Raw genomic sequence first — 6,078 nt, 5'->3', positions numbered from 1 at the left:
TTTGCATTATTTTTGCCCTTTGTTATTGGCCAGCAGGACGCCACGTCTACGTTGTCACCTGTGCTAGCCATTCGTTGCGATGGGCGATTAGAAAAGGATAGAATCAGTGGAAAACGAATGTTTACATAACACAGCCCCAGAAACGATATTTCGCAGTATAGCAATGTCGGTGTGCTGATGTGCATTCTTTTTTCTGGGAGGGGGGGGGGGGGGGGTTGAGAAGGAAGGGAGGAGATAGAGTAAGCATCCATCAATTGTTGTGCTCAGCATCTTAAACTATGACGAACGTGGCTCGCACTTGCAGGTCGCGCAGTGCGCTGGCAAATTAGCCATATCATTATTTTTGACGTTCACCTCATGTTCCCGTGCACGTTCATTTACGCATCACCCCGCTCACCCTACGTAGGCCTTCCTCCATGTCAACAGAATTTCACACACAACTACTGTGACGCTCTGCACATATGGAACCACTCTGCACTTCCTTCCGCAACCACGTCTATGCACTTTCTCTCGAAAAATTCACCAGCACAACCCCGGGGGTTCATGCGGCGTAGAAAGGGTCATAGAAATCCCTTATTGGTACGCATCTTTTTTTTTTTTTTTTTTCAGGTCATGCCACAATTCGTGCAACTCGGGAATAATTTCAGGCTTTCTCGTTCACTGCTGTAATGCAGACTGCTCCAGCCGCCGTTTCCTCTCGCGCCTTCTTTATTTCTTCAGGAGGGTCGCTGCTGTTAGCACTTACTACTGATGTTAGCAGAAACTAGCATTAAAGCAGCACTCAAACTCGAAGAAAGAAGGGACTGTCTGTGTGAGTAGTACACTGATATCGCTCATTGGACTAGAACTAACGTTTCTGAATTGTTGTGTCACACAGCGTCGCGGGTATTCTCCTTGTCTCTCTGTCAACGCAAGCGCGATCTACGTCATGCGAGTATGTCTCTGCGATCAGATGTCAGCGCGCAAACAGCAGAGTCGCATGCTGCGTAGCATATTCGAAATGCAGCCTAAACCCCTGTCTGAACGACGTCCACTGACGGTCAGGAGATCGTGTGGAAAATGCCGCTGGTATTGTGCCACACCGGGTGCTTATCCTAGAGGTGACGAGCCCCCCCTCCCCGCCCTCCGTTCTTCTGAGCACCACGACTAATCACCGCGACGAAACAAGAATGCGACGCGGGTGACGCGGTTAACTGCGTACGCTAACCGTTAAAGAGCGCTCGTCAGAGCAGGCTTCTCCGCACTATTAATCGTTGCACGGAAAAGGCCGCTTGTGCGGAGAAGCCTGTTTTTGTATATTTTCATTGTTTTAAAGGCCATAGCCTGTGTATTGTGAGTATTTATGTGTGCGTGTAACTAAGAACATGATTGTAGCACTGGCAAGTGTCGTTATAAAGCTAAATTCTCGCTCATTGTATAGCGAGGGCCTCGAATTCAACATTTTTATGTTATATGAAGCAGTATACGGTAGGGTTTATTGGCCAGGTTGCGTACCCCTAAACTCACATACTACGTGTCACCTGCGGTTAAAGGGGTGCTCAACGTCCGCCTGCTTGGCGGTGAGTGGCGCTGACTAACACTCTCGGAGTTGATTTTGTGCGCATACACAAATACCCAGTCAAGTGGCCGGAAGGATGGCGCCGCGGTACCTTAACTGATGAAGCACCGCACGCGTAATGACGGAAGATGTGCGTTCGGTCCCCAACTGCGGCAAGCTATCTGCTCATCCACTTTCATTTCGCTATACCTGATTATCTCTGCATTTCAATCAAATATAACAATTAACTTCCCCTAAGCTTCAACAAAGTCACTCCCTCACCAGAACAGGAATTGGCTTCCCTGGTGCAGTATTCGGCCACTACCTCCTTCATGACTCCTACGATTTACCAATGGCTATCAGTCCCCAGCGGCTGCGGAGCACCTGACCAAGGTGGCGGTCAGACCTGCGACGCGGCAGAGGGTGCTAAGAATTCCTGGGTCCGGACAGGCCGCCACTGGAAACTGAACCTGGCAACGTTCAACACTCGCACCCTAATCGAGTGAGGCTAGTTTAGCAGGGCTATTTTAAGAATTGTCAGGTATTGCCTGCGATATTATTGGCCTTAGTGAGGTTAGAAGAACTGGTGAGGCTTATACAGTACTGACTAACGGCCACGTCCTCTGCTACAGAGGTCTTCCAGATAAGAGAGAATTCGGGGTGAGATTTCTAGTCCATAATGACACAGGGGGAAACATTGATGAATTATACAGCATTAATGAGAGGGTAGCAGTCGTCGTAATAAAGCTGAATAGGAGGTATAGAATGAAGGTAGTACAAGCCTACGCCCCAACCTCCAGTCACAACGATGAAGAAATATAACAGTTTTATGGAGATGTTGAATTAGCAATGAGGAAGATACAAACTCAGTATACTGTAGTCATGGGCGACTTCAATGCAAAAGTGGGGAAAAAGCAGGCTGGCGAACAAGTAGTTGGCAACTACGGCATCGATTCTAGGAACACTAGAGGAGAGATGTTGGTAGAATTCGCGGAAAGGAATAGGCTCCGAATAATGAATACCTTCTTCAGGAAGCGCAGCAACAGGAAGTGGACCTGGAGAAGCCCTACTGGAAAGACAAGGAAAGAAATAAATTTCATACTCTCTGCCGATCCCAGCATAGTGCAAGATGAAGACGTGTTAGGTAGGGTAAAGTGCAGTGACCATAGGCTAGTGAGGTCTAGCATTTCTCTCAATTTGAAGGGAGAAAGAATAAAATTAGTCATGAAGAAATAGGGCAACTTAGACGCAGTAAGGGTAAAAACAGACCAATTCAGGCTGGTGCTCGCAAACAAATATGCAGCTTTAGAACAGGGACATAAAGACAACATAGAAGTAATGAATGAAACCGCAACTAGATTGACCTCAGAAGCAGCAATTGAAGTGGGAGGTAGGGCATCAAGGCAACCAGTAGGTAAGCTCTCCCAAGTAACAAAGGACCTAATAAAGAAACGGCAAGACATGAAAGTGGCAAACTCGAGAGATCAGATAGAATACACTGAACTGTCGAAACTGATCAACAAGAAGAAAGTAAAGGATGAACCGAAATTATAACAGGGAAAAGATTGAAAAAGCAGTAAAATATGGACGCAGCATGAAATCAGTGAGAAGAAACTTGGCATAGGACAAGGCAAAATTTATGCACTGAAAGAGGCGGTGATATCATCAGAAATTTCGATGACATAGTAAAAGCAGCGGAATAATTCTATAGTGACCTGTACGGTTCCCAGAGCAGCCAAGCCACTTTCTTTCGAAGTAGTGATGAACAGGATATAGAGGCCCCTTCTATAACTAGCGATGAAGTTAGCATGGCCTTGAAAGACATGACCAGGGGAAAAGCTGTCGGAGAAGACGCAATAACAGTCGATTTAATCAAAGATGGAGGAAATATCATGCTTGAAAAGCTTGCGGCCCTTTATACACAATGCCTCACGACTTCAAGAATACCAGAAAGCTGGAAGAACGCCAACATTATACTCATTCATAAGAAGGGAGACGTTAAAGAATTGAAGAATTATAGACCCATTAGCTTGCTTTCAGTATTGTATAAAATATTCACCAAGATAATTTCGAATAGAATCCGGGCAACACTTGACTTCAGCCAATCAAGAGAACAGGCTGGCTTCAGGAAGGGATATTCTACGATGGATCATATGCATGTCATCAATCAGGTAATAGAGAAATCTGCAGAGTACAATAAACCTCTCTATATGGCTTTCATAGATTATAAAAAAGGCATTTGATTCAGTAGAGATACCAGCAGTTATATATAGGCACTGCGAAATCAAGGAGTACACGAGGCATACGTGAATATCTTGGCAAATATCTACAAGGATTACACAGCAACCTTTGTTCTCCACAAGAAAAGTAGAAAGATACCTATCAAGAAACGGGTCAGGCAAGGAGACACAATCTCTCCAATGCTATTCACTGCATGCTTAGAAGTATTCAAGCTCTTAGACTGGGAAGGCTTAGGAGTGAGGATCAACGGCGAATATCTCAACAACCTTCGGTTTGCAGATGACATTGTCCTATTCAGCAATAACGGGGACGAATTACAGCAAATGATTGAGGACCTGAACCGAGAAAGTGTAAGAGTGGGGTTGAAGATTAACATGCAGAATATAAAGATAATGCTAAATAGCCTGGCAAGAGAACAAGAATTCAGGATCACCAGTCAGCCCCTAGAGTCTGTAAAGGAGTACGTTTATCTAGGTCAATTACTCACAGAGGACCCCGATCATGATAAAGAAATTTACAGAAGAATAAAATTGGGTTGGAGTGCTTACGGCAGGCATTGCCAAATCCTGACTGGGAGCTTACTACGGTCGTTGAAAAGAAAAGTGTACAATCTTTGCATTCTACCGCTACTAACATTTGGGGCAGTAACTTGGAGGTGAACAAAGAAGTTCGGTAACAAGTTAAGGACCGCACAAGGAGCGATGGAACGAAAAATGTTAGGCCTAACGTTAAGAGACAGGAAGAGGGCGGTGTGGATCAGAGAACAAACGGGGATAACCGATATTCTAGATGACATTAAACGAAAAAAATGGAGCTGGGCAGGCCATGTAATGCGTAGGATGGATAACCGGTGGACCATTAGAGTTACAGAATGGATACCAAGAGAAGGGAAGCGCAGTCGAGGACGGCAGGAAACTAGGTGTTGTGATGAAGTTAGGAAATTTGCAGGCGCAAGCTGGAATCAGCTAGCGCAAGACAGGTGTAATTGGAGATCACAGGGAGCTCGTGCCTTCGTCCTGCAGTGGACATAAATATATGATGATGATGATGATGATGATGATGATGATGATGATGATGATGATGATGCTTTATCTGGCTTCATTAATTGTCCGTCACTTCGTATGATTGTGAGTAACAAAAAATCGAGCCCCTCGGGCCCCCTTACCCTTATCGCTCATTATTTAAAGGTATGTGAGATGAGGTAGGAGCGGGGTGTATAAACAGTGTACTAGCGGAAAAAGACACGGAGGAGCGCCACTGCAATGTTCACTGTCAGCCAAAACCAACTAGCCCAGCTTTTCATTCATACTGGGTCCTCTTGATTATGATGCCAGTGCTTAAACGACGGCACTATCAGAGGACTTCGTGTAGCTGCACGTGCTGAAAGGACCTAACACGTCGCGACGCTGCGGCCGCTGCGCTCGGCGCATGTCGGACGCTGACGTTGATTGTAGCGTTAAGTAACAGAGTACCAGTGCGAAAAATGCATTGTACCTTTGCAAGGTCGTCCAAAAGAAGGCAACCAATGACCTTACAAATTTACAGCTCCTTTAGTGCTATCCAGCCAAAGCTGGGCTGAATTTTATTTCATTATGTGAATTGTTTGGGTTTGCACAGTTTCTTCTATTGTGAAGTTTCTTTACCACACAGTTTCTTTAGCGCCTGCTTTATACCAAGCAGGCAGTAAAGAAAACAACAACAGCAAAAAAGAAACAAATTGGACGCACCGATAGTGTTGAGAGAGTCCCTGCGAAAGCGCGTGCGGCTGCCGCGCCTGTGACATTTCACTAGCAAATTACGGCAATGAGCGGCGCAATTTTTTATAGTCGACGCGTTTGTGAATGCCATGCATTGCCTTTTACTAGAAAAAGAAAGAAGACAGAAAAAATTGCTGGTCCTGGCTTTTGTCTTAATTCACTAAAGATTGGTTATGGCGTTACGCTGCCGAGAACGAGCTCGCGCGGGTTTGATACCGGCCGCGGCGGCCACGTTTCGATGGGAGCGGAAAGCAAGAACGCTGCACGTTGCAGGACCTCAGGTGGTAAAAAAAAAAAAAGAGAAAGAGAAAGAAAAAAAAAGTCACCGACGATTACGATAGACTCCCTAATGCAAAATTTGAGCGCAGCTGTATACGTGTTTTTATTTCGCGATATATTGAGGCAAAGAAATTAAAACCGAAATCACCGACCGCTCCGACTGGCAGTGGGCCACTGCCGTCAGCGCCTTCGCAGAGGGAACGCTGGAATGGTGAGATGAGCGGCATCGGAGCCAGCTGTGGAAGAATACGACGACGACGAACG

This window comes from Dermacentor silvarum, chromosome 1 (genome assembly GCF_013339745.2).
Source record: "Dermacentor silvarum isolate Dsil-2018 chromosome 1, BIME_Dsil_1.4, whole genome shotgun sequence".
Classification (NCBI taxonomy): Eukaryota; Metazoa; Arthropoda; class Arachnida; order Ixodida; family Ixodidae; genus Dermacentor; species Dermacentor silvarum.
Note: the sequence above shows the minus strand (reverse complement) of the source record.